This window comes from Protopterus annectens, chromosome 2.part1 (assembly GCF_019279795.1).
Source record: "Protopterus annectens isolate FY-2018-M chromosome 2.part1, PAN1.0, whole genome shotgun sequence".
Taxonomy (NCBI): Eukaryota; Metazoa; Chordata; order Ceratodontiformes; family Protopteridae; genus Protopterus; species Protopterus annectens.
Genome location: NC_056729.1, coordinates 1,462,402,363 through 1,462,417,722, shown reverse-complemented (window position 1 = coordinate 1,462,417,722; position 15,360 = coordinate 1,462,402,363). Strand labels below are relative to the sequence as shown.

General features: G+C 37.4%; 1 protein-coding gene across 1 annotated transcript in view; it reads right to left on the bottom strand.

The window, feature by feature from the left end:
- The window catches only part of RFC1 (replication factor C subunit 1), a 1,497,679-nt gene that overhangs the window by 848,483 nt on the left and 633,836 nt on the right, over positions 1–15,360 (bottom strand). The window lies entirely within an intron of this gene.

Genomic DNA, 15,360 nt, shown 5'->3' with positions numbered 1-15,360 from the left:
ACACACACACACACATATATATATATATATATATATATATATATATAATAACAAGAACACCATTTGATGGTTACTGCTCAGTCATTTATGGTCTGAAGAAGCTGTTGTGAAAGCGCTTACCATTGACTGAGTGCACTCTACATTAAACTTAGTTTATTTTATTTTCGAGTCTTCTGAGTCGCTTTTCTATATCGTTGAGGCGTGGAACTATCTGTGGCTTGCATCTCCTTGAAAATACAGATGAAATAGATGCATGGTTGCTATTGCTGGTGTTCTTGTTATTATATTACTTGTGTTTGGTGCTTCATCCAGCGTAGCATTTGCCTATAGAGGTGTGGTTGCCTTTTTGTTGACTGGTTTTATATATATATATATATATATATATATATATATATATATATACATATATACACACACACACATCTATATATATATATATATATATATATATATATATATATATACATATATACACACATATATATTTATACATATATACACACATATATATATATATATATATATATATATATATATATATATATATACACACACACACACACACACCTATACATATATACACACCTATAAATATATATATATATATATATATATATATATACATATACAGACACATCTATATATACATATACACACACTATATGTGTATATATATATATATATATATATATATATATACACACACATATACACACACATCTATATATATTTATACATACATATATATATATATATATATATATATATATATATATACATATACACATGTACATACACATCTACATATATCTATATCTGCATATATCTACATATGTCTGTATCTATATCTATATATATATATATATCTACATATGTCTACATCTACATATAGCTATCTATCTATCTATATATATATATATATATATATAAATATATATATACACACATATATATATATATATATATATATATATATATATATATATATACACACACACACACACACACACACACACACACACTTCAAGAGGGACTCACACAAACCAGTGATTGGTGCCAAAGCCATGGACGCAAAACTCAATACTAAAAAATGCATCACCCTTCCTTCGGTAAAAATGATATCCCTGCAGACTATCATATAAAGAATAATACTCTAGGAACTCAGTAGTGAAAGACATGGGAACACACGTCGACTGCAGCCTAAACTTTGACTACCATGTGTCTACTGTGGTACAGAAAGCATTCTATATAACACACCTCATTAGTAAGGGCTTTGCCTCAAGAGCGAAAGAGGTGATAACTCCCCTGTACTCAACCCTCATCAGGCCAATAATTGAGTACAATACTCCTTTTGGTATGTACCTTAACCAGGCACCTGCAGCAACCTGAGACCTCAGAGATTACTACCAAAGAAAATTCAGGGTCTCCAGCACATATTGTACATTGACAGACTGAAGACACTGTCACTGTACTCAGTAAAGTACAGAATTGCTTAGAGGAGACTTGTGCTTGGCCTACAGAGCAATCTCGGACCCAAAACTAATGGAAATTCTGCACATCCACAAGTCAAATGGGACAAGTCACCCACGCCAGGGACCTTAACCTGGCTTGAAACTTAAATAGACAGATCTCTCTCTCTGAGATTGCCATGCCTCTGGAATAGGCTACCAATTCACATCAAACAGAGCCCCTCTTTGACCCTAAGCGTAGCCTAGAAGACTGGATGGGAAACCAGAAATTCTTTCTGGGGATTTCACCTATGACCCGACTAGATATGGGCAATCCTTGCTAACTAAGATCTCATGTTAAGGTATGATCTTTATATTGGGTTTCTCTAGTATTATACTGGGTACACAAGGCCAGGCTTATAAAGATCTTTGGGTCAATAGCCTACTAACCACCTATGAATGTAGGATAGGGGCATCCTGAGGCAGTTTAAAAATTGCCTCATATTTACTGACAACCAGTTATTCTCAAACAAACTGAATGTGTTATGTGAGAGGTGTATTTACACACAGTCATTGAATGCAAAACACTCACATAAAAGTACTCTTAATTTCAATACACTTGTCAGTAGTATACACACTGCAGCCATCACACACAATTCAGAGCAGACATGCAGACCCACATGTGCTGAGGCACTTAAATATAATCTTGCTAAACAAAGACCTCCTAGACAAAATTCACATAACAAATACCCTCATCAGCCCTGAATGCAGTCTTAAAACACCCATATCAACACATATAGCCACATCCCATGGAGCCTCTACTTCTGAGCCCATAAGGCAAGCCACCACATAATCCAACATTCTGCTAATTGGAGACTCCACTGTAAGGCATGCTGATGTCCCTCTCACTAGGCTGAGTTAGGAGAAAGTCATGGTGTGTAAGGCATGCTGATGTCCCTCTCACTAGGCTGAGTTAGGAGAAAGTCATGGTCACTTGTTCATCAGGGACTATGATCCAGCACGTCATGCACGTACTCAGGTCACCGGACCAAAAGTACCAGTATGACTCAGTCAAGTACCAGTATGACTCAGTCATAGTCCATCTGAGTGTAAATGACCTGATATGTACCTCCCTAGACTATATGAAGACATATGGAGCTCTCGGAATGCGTCTCCCACGCTGGTATGAACCTAGCATTGAGCAGCATTTTACCTTCTACAAGGATGATGCAACAATACGAACAAAAGACTGATTGACTTTAATAATTGGCTTAGTTTTTGGTGTCATTCTAAGGGGGTTCAATATATGTCAGCATGGAAGGAAATGGTTAGCAGACCACGCTGCTTTGCCAGGAATGGTCTGTACCTCTCCCCTCTAGGGTTTTGAATATTAGCTAAAGCATCATCTTCACCCACAGTGCCTTTTTTAGGCAATGCCAAAGTACGTCTGACACTGCAAATCAAATCCAAAAAAATCTAAAGGCATTACTGCTCAATACTAGGAGTCTAAACAAAAAACTGTACTCCCGAGAAGCTCTCTTCACCATGGAGAACGCAGACTTCTGTGCAGTCACTGAGACAGGATTTAAAGCCGCAGAGGGCAGACCGACAGTGCAAGGTTATAACGCCTTCCACATTTAGACCAGCTACTACACAGACCAGGACTAAAGGTGGTGTTGTCTTGATTTACATCAAAAATAAATATACCTCAAGGCTGGTCAAACAGGACAATGCACTTGCTTACTCCATGTTCAAATTACCATAGGCAAAATCCAGTACCACTTCCTGTATGCTACAGGTCCCCCCTCTATGACCAAGGAAATCTATACCATGTATTTAAACTTAATGGAAATCACATCTAGCCCAATACCATATTCATGGGCGACTTTAATTACCTCACTATTAACTGGGAATCCTATAGGGCACCAAACGTACATGTATAGAGATTCCTGGATTTTGCAAACACAAACTCCCTGGACCAGACGGTCAATACACCAACCAGGGGTGCAACATACTGGATCTGGTCCTCACTAATATGGGAGACTGCTGAACATCACCTAGTGGAATGACTTCCTTGGCAAGTTCGGACCTCATAATGGTCTCCTTTGAAATAAAAAATAAAACCTGGACTCCCAGATAACCCAGGAATATTCAGAAACAACTTTAAGGCTAACTTCCTGCTATTAAATGATAAGGCAAAATTTCAAGCCACCATAAACCCTGAGAACACTGCTGCCTATGCAGAACTGTTCACAGAAACCCTACACAAGCATGTTAATACTTGTGTAGAGGCAGCTGTATCCACCAGAAAAGAACAGAACAAAGAAAAAAAAAAAAAAACAAGCCACCCTAGTGGAATCACAAAATCAACAGGCTGTATAACAGAAAAATGAAAATCATGGCAAAAATTAGGAGGCATAGCAGCCAGCATGATAAAAGCACTCATCAAACTCAACAACTCAGAGGACAAAAGTCTACCAAAACCAAATTTGAGGTGAATTTGACCTCCCACGCCAACGACAACCACAAGGCTTTCTTTGGCTATGTCCACAACCCTCAAGGGCAATATAAACTTGTGTGCAGAGTTCAATGTAAATGCAGCCACCAATACTGAACCAGTGATTAAATGGGGGATTACAGCAAACCTACTGGCTGACTAATTCAGCCCCAACTTTATCACTCTTCTCCCTTCTCAACTTTCCATCTGGAAATATCATCAAATATAACTCCTCCTGCTTTCACCAGTCCTTAATGCTTTCTCCAAGGCCAACAACACTGCATCAATGGGCTCAAACAATATCCCAGGATACCTTCTAAATAGCATGAAACATGAACTATCAGGACCTCCGGAATTGCTATTTAACTATAGCCTCCAAACAGACTTCATGCCTCATGAATGGAGAGCAGTAACAGTCTGCAGAAAGGTGGGCCATCTACAAACACGGGAAACTACAGACGCCCAAGTCTCACTTGTCTTGTATGCAAAGCCATGGAAAAAAATCGTGGAAATGATCAATAATGATGCAGTAAACCTCTAGATACTGGAACTAACCCAGTCTGGTTTCGTCAAGGGCAGGTCACACCTACTCAACCTGGTGGACTTCTTTGAGAAGGTCACCAAAGCAATGGATGAAGGCAAAATGGTTCACACTCCCTACCCTGACCTGGCCAAGGCATTTGGCATAATACCCCACTTGGGCATTGTTGACAAACTCAGGAGATTTGGTACAAACCCGTATGTCAGCCAGTGGATAGCCAACTGGCTCACAGACAGGACCTACAAAGTTAGAATTGGGGAGTCTACCTCTACAAATAGGCCCGCCACAAGTGGAGTCCTTCAGGGATCAGTGCTTGGACCGCTCCTTTTTGGCATTTACTTCTCTGAAGTCAAGACCAATGTCGATGGACTCTGGTTGATTAAATTTGCAGATGATTGCAAATTAGGAGCAGTCATTGAAACCCAGATAGACACAAATGTTCTCCAAGAAGGGCTGACACACACAAACAACTGGTGTTAGAGCCATGGACTAAAACTAAATGCCACGAAATGCATAATAGTATCCTTCAGGACGTCATTGACCCCTGGTAACTATTATATTGATGACACACCCCTTAGAGCTGATCCAGTAATCAGGGACTTAGGAACACACAGACAGTAATCTACCTTTGACCCTCAAGTGTCTACAGTAGTGAGGGAATCATTCTGTGTTGTGCAACTTATTAAAAAAAAAAAAAAAAAATGGTATGGCATCTAAGTGCAAGACCGTCATTGTTCCATTGTATTCCGCATTCATCAGACCTATCCTTGAGAACAATGCTCCCTTTGGTATATACCTAACCAGGTATACTCAACAACTGCAATGTCCACAGAGGTCCCTCACTAAAATAATAAAGGGCGTAAGTAAAATGTCCTATGCAGACCAACTCAAGGCCCTATCCCTGTATTCTGTCTCCTACAGGCTGAGGGGAGATCTATGCCTGGCATACAGAGCATCATCAGACCCCACTCTGATGGACCTTCTGTATTATCCACAAAACAAACACCAGAATTTCCCATCCTAAAGATTTAAACCGTGCCTGTAATATAAATAGGAACAGCTGGAAAGACAGGTATGTATATTTTAAACAGAAGATGCCAGGTCAGACTCGCATTTCTGTAATGTAGACTGCTTACATGTGGAATTGTTGCTAAAACAAACTAAAACAGCTGTTCTCTCTTAAACTAAAAACACCTTCTTAAGGTAGTGTGCCAGTAATTGTAGACCACATACACTTTGAACATTTGCTAATATATGAACTAATGCATCTGTTCTAAAACTGAAAGCGCCATGTTAGAATAGCGTTTCTGTAATTGTAGAAGGTGTGCGTGCTGAATATTGACAAAATACAATTTAAAGTAGCTATATTATAGTGAATATTTGCTAATATATGAACTAATGCATGTGTTCCATCTTAAACTGAATGTGCAGTGTTAAAATAGCGTTTCTGTATTTGTAGAATGTGTACGCGCTGGATACTGTTAAAATACAATTTAAAATAGCTATATTAGTCCCTTTTACACAGTAAGCGCTGCGTTGGATTAGTGTTTTGTTACCATGACTCCATACACGTGGAATTTGATCAATTGAACACTATAATAATTGTGAGGTGCCCATAGATACTTAATTTGCTATCAGACTTTACACAGTACATGCCAGGTCAGCTTACCGCTTCTCTTACCTTGATTGCACGCTATTTGACTTTGTTTAGCTACAGACCGTTAATGTTGTTTATGGTTCTATTTTACACAGAAAATGCTAACTTTGACTAACGTTTCTGTATCCTGGTCGCCACACGTCGCCTATGTTATAATTTAAGCTAAATCAGTTATTTTAATAACCATGTCCAATGCTGTAGGGCTATACACTGTACTACTTAGAATGCTTTAATGTAGTAATGTATCTAAACTGCATATATGTAAAATTAGTACAATTCTATCAAGAAAAGCTGCTCTGTAGAGCATGTATAATCCTGTGAGGCCACTTGCTGAACTTACTGAAGTGCTTTAGTGCTCCTGACACTACATGCTAAACTAGCTAGACTGCCTTAGTGCATTATAACTGTTGAAAGGCGACACATGCAAAGCACTATCTCCTTGTTCATTTTAGGCACCTATAATCAGCACCTGGAAGCAAATGGCTGTTAAGAGTCTTTGATCAGCTGTGTTTTTAAGAACTGTACAGCTGTGTTTTTAAGAACTGTATAGCTGTGGATATATCGAGTCTATCTGAAAACTAATAAGTATTGTTAGACTGGAGAACTGCATCTGCCTAGCATTTTTAACTTTATTTGCTATTAAGAACATTCAGAAAAGTAACTACTTTTACCTGGCTAATAGGTTTATATATCCATTATCTTTAGCTGTTATTTACTGGGTAAGTGTGTCCAATCTTATGTCTTCTTTACCAATTTGTTTTCTGTTCTCCTTTATGTACCCAACTCTCCAACCTGCCTGTCCTGTACTAAGGATTGGGAAATTGCCCTATCTGACGACCAAGAACCTTACATTTACCTAAAAACTACTCTCTCTTCCCTAAGCTGATAGAGCCAAACTTCTCCCTGAGCATCATTCCCTCAAGGAAACAAGAAAGTATGTCTACTAGACCATTGTGTGTAATGAATAGACTTGTTTAAAACAATAAAAGAAGTTAAATTGCAGGTTTTAACGTACACTCCCTAGCCAAGACAGCCAACAGCCAAAGCCTTCACTTCTCCCAAATACCATACCTTCCCCCTCTTATAGCCTCTGCATATATTTCTCCATTTTTTTCCCTCCTTTTACTTCTAGACCTGTTAACCCCTACGAGTAGCCACACTTGCAATATATCCTATTGGCCACGAGGTGGCACCATTTTCCCAGGACTAATCTCCTTGAACATATACCTTACTATCTTAATATAAAACTCTCAGGCATCCAGTATTTCCTACACTTATCTTTCCTGGAGTCCCACTCTAGCCTTCTACTTTCCATTGTATATCACTCAATCTACCCTCCCTACCATCTCTCCCTAAACTTACCTTAGCAGTCAGCACCCCACTGATTGTTCTCATAGGGTTTAGTCCTTCACTAGCTCTACCCACTCCGTTCGCTCTGCGGGCTCACTCCGCTCCCCTACCCTGACCCCAATTCTCACCCACCCCCAGTGCTTCTACATTTATATACATTTATGTTCCCTAACCACACACCCCCACATCCAGACAACCAATTACAGGATCCACCTCTTTAAAGTGATATAACCCACTTCCCACTGGTCTTTTACAGACCACAGTCAGAACTTATCCCTATACATTAACCTATACATAATACCTCCATTATGCTACCTACATCTAGCTCACCATTCCCAAAGTTCCTACTCTTACTCTCACTCCTACCTTTCTATACCTTACCTACTTACATTCTATGAATACCTTAAACTGCCTAGGACTTAATTACTCCATAATGCAAACCTCCACACCAATACTTACAGTCCCTCACAGCCATATAAACACACCCAGCACAACAAACTACCTACCAACTAGATATCATAGACTGACTCGCATCAAATTCTGAAGTCCAAGAGCTAGGAAATTACACAACCTAATATGTAGACTTTTAAAACTTACAATGAGAATACAAGTCCACCCTTTAATAGATGGTGATAGCTACCCAAATCCTGGACCAGACTCTACCACAACAACAGAGCCCCGCACCCCAACTCCTGCTAATACACAATTGCTCACCAGACCCTATAACTCACTCTTGACATCTCATCTTAATATTCGGAGCATAAATAATAAAGTTGCCCACTTACATGCTCTCATGGATGTACATTCATTTGACATCCTATGTCACACTGAAACATGGCTCAAAAAAAACCCTGCAAGATAATGACGTTATTTCACCCGGATACAATATCTTGAGACTAGAACCCAAAACAGCAAAAAAAACGATGGCAGCACCAGGAAATAACGTTCAAGATTTAATCCAAAAGTTCAAGACAATATTCCAGTAAAATACAACCCAAAAGTAAGCGCTTTCGTCTCCTGCACTGGAGACTTCTTCAGACTAATGGCTTACACATACACATAACCTATTTAAATACTAAAATAGCAGCCAATTAAACATAATTGGCAATTAATCATTAAAAGCTCAAATAGCAGTTCTTAAAACAACAGTCAGCCTAATGCTGACAAATACCTCTAACTAAAATCCCTAATGCTTCAGTCCCTTCCTTTTTAAATACATAATAAATTCTTCAATATTATTAAGTCCTGGGGGAAAAACATTCATTTAATCTAACCTGCCAGCAGTATTCCAACTACCCTAATTCATCTTCTACATTAATACTTTTGACATTAGGATGCACTGAATCTATTACCAAACACTTAAAGTTGATTTTACGTCTGTTTTCCAAATAATGCTTACCCATAGCGTTTTTTATATCACCCTTACCAATGGCATAGTGGTGTTCATAAATTCTCCTATACAATTCTCTTTTAGTTTTACCTACATAAAAGGAGCTACATTCTACACATATTAATACATAAACAACATTTTTAGATCTACATGTGAATCTACCCGAGACTTCTACTAAAGTTTTACCAAGTGTAATTTCATAACCATCTGTATATAAATATTGGCAATAATTACAACTGAAACACTTTACCATTCATTTCCTTTCTTCCGCAGCCTTATTTTTATTTAACTTCTTTTGAAAAAAGTCTTTAAAATTTTTTGCTCTTCTTTGTACAAATTTGGGTTCATCTCCTAATTTCTGTATGATTTCACTATTTCCTTTTAGTATTCCCCAATTCTTTCTGACTATACTTTTAATAGTATTAGAATCTGTGCTATTTTGTAATGCTAAAGATGTGGTGAAGTCTACAGAAATGTTCTCCTTTGGTTTATCTACAATTATATTATTCCTTTTCAAAATTTCTTCTGCCATCACCTTATCTACCATCTCTTGGGGGTAACCTCTAGTTAACATTCTTTTGCAAAACTTATCAGCCTCAACATGAAAGATTTCATCATCTTTCGTCAAATTGCTAATTCTATTTATTTGACCTTTGAGAATGTTCCACTTGGTCTTTTTTGGATGTAAACTTGAATAATGTAAATACATACTGTTTTGAAATTCTTTTTTATGAATTTTAGAAACTAATTTACCATCTGTTTTGTAAATCATAAGGTCTAAAAATTAATTTTCTGTACTAAAATTGTACATAAACTTAATATAGGAATAGACATTGTTAATACATTTCAAAAATTCGTTTAATTCGTCAACAGTGCCATCCCATATTATCAGAACATCGTCAATAAATCTCAACATTTTAATATTTTTTGCAAAAACACTTTCAAAGATATTGGCTGACTCCCATCCCTGCATAAAAATGTTAGCATAACTAGAGGCTAACACAGCACCCATAGCAACCCTATTTGTTTGCACAAATAATTGATCATAAAATTCTAATTGTAGCTCAAGACCAAATCTGTCATCTCCATAAGCAGTCCCACTGTGTTAGAAGAAATTTCTCTCGATTTCAGTAGCGCCATTCTAACCATCTCCATGCCTTCTTTGTTTGGTATCATTGTATATAAAGAAGTAATGTCTAAAGTTAGTAATATATCTGAGTCAGAGACCTTAATATCATTTAGTTTATTCATACAGTCATAACTGTCTTTTATATATGTGACGCTCTTAGGTACCACTTTTTGTAGATGTTTATCTACTAAGATAGACATGCCCTCTGTCTTACTATTTCTACTGGCTACTATTGGTCTTAAAGGAGGAGAATCAATATTTTTATGGATTTTGGGTATTTCAAAAATCCTACTGATCTTGGGATTATTATTAGTTATATTTCTTTTCATTTCCTCATCTACTCTTCCTGCATAGAACCACTCATCTATGCGTCTATTAATACAAATCCCTTCTTTATTTCTATTAGATTAACTAGTTTAGATCAGATAACATTTCTTTCATTTTTCTTTCATAATCATCTCTGTCCAACAAAACCTTCGAACCTCCTTTATCAGCCTTAAAAATAAGTATGTTTTCATCTTTAACTAAGGCATCAAAACATTCTTTCTCTTTCTTAGTTAAATTATAATATTTAAAGTTGGTATCATTTTCTAACATTTCGAGCATCTGCATTTCACACATATTGAGAAACATTTCCAATTCTTTGGATAAAGGTGGATTATAACTGCTTGGTTTATAAAATTCACAGTTATTTTGTTTTTGATTTCCAAATATTAATTTGAGGTTTAATTTCCTCACATAATCTCTTAACTTATTGATCATCACTAATTTATTTGCCCTTTGTGCCGGGGCGAAATTCCACCCCTTACTCAGTACACAGCAGTCATCATAAGAAATATTCTTACTACATAAGTTAATAATTTTAAAGTTCACACTGTTTACGCCTTCCATTGTTTTTGCTGATAATTGCAGTTCTTTCTTGGACCTTCCCTGCCCCCCCCCCCCCCCCCCAGTTTTTTTGTGACTGTTGTCTTTTATTATAGTCCGTTTTATCATTATGACCATCTGCTGTCACTTGGGCCCATGTTCTTCTTTGGTTGTCTATTCTTTCATATTCCTCTTCTATTTGTTTGTTATCATCTCTCAAAGTTCCTTTTAAGTGTGCTTACTCTCAATTTATTTGTCTTACTGGTATCCTTAACTTTGGGTCTCACTGCTGGTTCATTTGCATGTTGTCTAATTTCCCCTGTAGTACTGAAATGAACATCAGCCACAACTTGCATATTATTCTTACTGCCCAGTCTTTCCAACCTCCTTACAGTATTAACTTCACCTTCTAAACTGGCAGTATTTGCAGTAGAATCTTTATGTATAATATTGCTGGCATTAGCTTGCAATCGTAACCCATATGCTGTGGCCACTCCACTTCCGTATTCATTTCTGTCTCTGTAAAACTTTTTGGTTTTCCTTTGACACAACTCCATTTAATTTATGTAAGTTCTCTTGTATAAGGACCATTTTACTATTAAAATTGTCCCTGGAAGTATTGTCTTTGAGCATATCATAATTAATTTTAACTTTAGTGGTTATATCATCTATTTTGCTTATATTGGCATCACGCAACAGTTCCATATATTGTAGTCCCGCCCTTTGATTAATATAAAAAACTGTGGGGGGCAGGAAAGGTCCAAGAAAGAACTGGAATTTTCAACAAAAACAATGGAAGACGTAAACAATGTGAACTTTAAAATTATTAACTTGCATAGTGAAAACATACTTCAAAAGAAGTTAAATAAAAATAAAGCTGTGGAAGAAAGGAAAGGAACGGTAAAGTGTTTCAGTTGTAATTATTGCCAATATTTATATATAGATAGTCATGAAATTACACTTGGTAAAACTTTAGTAGAAGTCCCAGGTAGATTCACATGTAGATCTAAAAATGTTGTTTATGTATTAATATGTGTAGAATGTAGCTCCTTTTATGTAGGTAAAACTAAGAGAGAATTATATAGGAGAATTTATGAACACCACTATGCCATTGGTATGGGTGATGTAAAATACGCTATGGGTAAGCATTACGTGGAAAATAGATGTAAAAGCAACTTTAAGTGTTTGGTAATAGATTCAGTGCATCTTAATGTCAAAAGTATTAATGTAGAAGAAGAATTAGGGTGGTTGGAATACTGCTGGCAGGTTAGATTAAATGCATGTTTTCCCCCAGGACTTAATAATAGAGAAGAACTTATTATGTATTTAAAAAGGAAGGGACTGAAGCATTAGGGATTTTAGTTAGAGGTATTTGTCAGCATTAGGCTGACTGTTGTTTTAAGAACTATTTGAGCTTTTAATGATTTATTGCCAATTATGTTTAATTGACTGCTATTTCAGTATTTAAATAGGTTATGTGTGTGTGTAAGCCATTAGTCTTGAAGAAGTCTCCAGTGCAGGAGACAAAAGCGCTTACTTTTGGCTTGTATTTTACTGGAATATTGACTTGAACTTTTGGATTAATGTTATTTCCTGGTGCTGCCATTGTTTTTTTGCTGTTTTGGATTCTGATTTGGTTAATAGCGTGCTGCTGTATTTCAAGATCTTGAGACTAGACCATAAAGCTAAGAAGGGTGGGGGACTAGCTATTCTATACAAATCTGGATTACAGGTGACCCCTATAGACTCTATACGTCCACTAACAAGTAAGGCTGAAATCCTTATTTCCAAATCGCAACTTAATGAACGTAAATCCATCTACATCATCTGTGCTCATCTTGCCCCAGGTAATAACTCTAACACCCTAGAGGATATTCTTAGTTGGCTTTCTAATACCTACCCACAAGAAACCATAGTGCTTGGCAACTTTAATATCAACTTAAGGAGCTGTACCTCTGAACAGCTGCCTACTCATATTAACATATATGGTTTTAGTCAAACCATTACATCCCCTACAAGGACCAATAAACTTAATAACAAGGAAAGCACCTTAGATTGGATTCTCACAAATAGTCACCATCAAAATTACAAAGTAGGAACCCTCCCCGAAGATATAAGCAACCATTCACTCACCTTCATAATCAGATACAAGAGTGACAATCCAAACCCAATGACCTATAGGACAAGGAGGACCAACAAGAATTTTAATCCTGACAGCTTTCAAAAAGAACTTTTGGCATGTGATTGGTCACCCCTGAAAAACCTACCTCTAGAGGAAGCAGTAAAATACTTTAATACTAAATTCCTAGCCATTTTAGACTAACATGCACCACTTACAATTAGAGCCAGGATTAAACCAGCCCCATGGCTCTCAAAAGCTACCAAACAAAAAATCCTCCTTAGAAACAAGCTCTGGGCCAACTGGTATTTTACTAAAAACCCTGCAGATCAATTAAAGTTTAGACAGCTAAGAAGTCGGACATTCCCGGTCAACAAATGTAACTAAATAAATGAAACAGAAAAGCCATATCCGTTGGACAAAAACTTTTACTTTAAGCTCCAACAAACCCACCAAAACAAACCACGAAAATTCTGGTCAGGCATTAAACTCTTACACCCAGGTCGTTCAGTCACACACATCCCTTTAGGCTCTTGGTCATGATAATCCCAAGCAAATAGCCAATACCTTTAACACTTTCTTCACAGAGACCATTCAATCTCTTGCCATTCAGCTATCCCCTGACACCTCATCATCAACCACCTCCATCACTAACACACCTCCATCATATCACTTTCAACCTCGTTCCTACATCCCTTGTCTGCACCCTTACACAAAAGCATAAACCTACCACCCTCTCTGCACACCTACTACCTGCAGAATATCTGCAAAAAGCTGCAAAAGCCATAGCCTACCCAATTTCCATCCTGATTAATAGAACTACTACTGAAGGAACTATCTCATCAATATGGAAAGTTTCACACATTATCCCCTTGCATAAGGGTGGTAACTCCAAAGAATTATCAAACTATAGACCTATAGCCGTATTATCTCCACTGGCAAAAATCATGGAGAAATGCATTTATAAACAGCTGTTAAACCACCTAATAGAAAACTTACTAGCCAACTGCCAACATGAGTTTAGGCCATTTCATAGCACAACCTTTGTTCTCTTATCTTTCTCTGAATGTATTAATAAGAATCGCAACAACGACGCTCTATCCACAGCCCTCTTCATTGATCTTTCGAAAGCCTTCGATATGGTTAACCACCACTTACTCATAATCATACTCAAAAACCTGTCTCTAGACACACTGGCAATCCAATGGTTCCAATCCTACTTAGACAACAGACAGCAGGCTAGCCTATGAGAGAACAACTTCTCCTCCCCACCTCCCAATTGCCCTTGGAGTCCCTCAAGGCTCCATATTAGGCCCTCTCCTATTTTCTATTTTTATAAATGACTTACATTCTGTAATACCTCAAGCTACTTGTATCCAATACGTGGATGATTCCACGTTAATATGCTCTACAGTCCCTAACCCAAAACGTGTTTAATACAGTCGAGAAATGGCTTCTACACCGATGACTCATCCTGAACCCCAAAATAACAAAACTGCTATTATTCACTCCCACCCGTAGGGTCTCCCCACTTAACTTTACTGTGACATGAAGCAATGGTACTATTATATCTACTGATTCTACTACTAAACTTCTTGGGGTACTAATTGACAAAAACCTTACCTTTGATTCACATATTAACAGTACTATAAACACAGTCAACAAAAAATTAGGATCCCTATACAGGATTAAACCCTTTGTGACTCCACTAGCCAGGACCACCATTGCCCGTACCCACTTAATCTCTACCCTTCTCTATGCCTCGCCTATATATACCAAACTACGTAAAAACAACCTGAACAAGCTTGCAATCTCCAACAATAATATTGCCAGATTTGCAACTGGGTCTGCCTTCAGAACCCATCATTGCGATAATCTTAAGCAGCAAGGATGGTTAGAGTTGCCAAATCTACTACTATTTAACCAGTTAACAGTTGCCCACAAGATCCTAAACCAACCTAACACACCAATACTTACTAACCTAATCACCCCCTATAACAACCTCAAGACCCTACGCTCAGCAAATAAACTACTTGTACAAATAGGTAAAGCTAACAATTTGGCTGGTGACTTCTTGTTCGCTAATACTGTGGGCAAAACCTGGAACTCCCACCCCAGAGACCTAACCTCCCTTTCCTCAACAACACTACTTAAAAGCAAATTGAAACCATATCTTAAAATCACAGTTTTTCTTCCCTTGTTCTAACCCTAACTACCTCAATTTTCTCAGGGTACTAATTACCATACCTGCATAAGCTAGTTACTTTTCTGTTAACTGCAAAGAGAGTGTGCTCCTGTATTTAAAAATGTTATTAGAGATAGCTTTAAATGGCTAACCATAGCTAAAATGAACCATGATTCT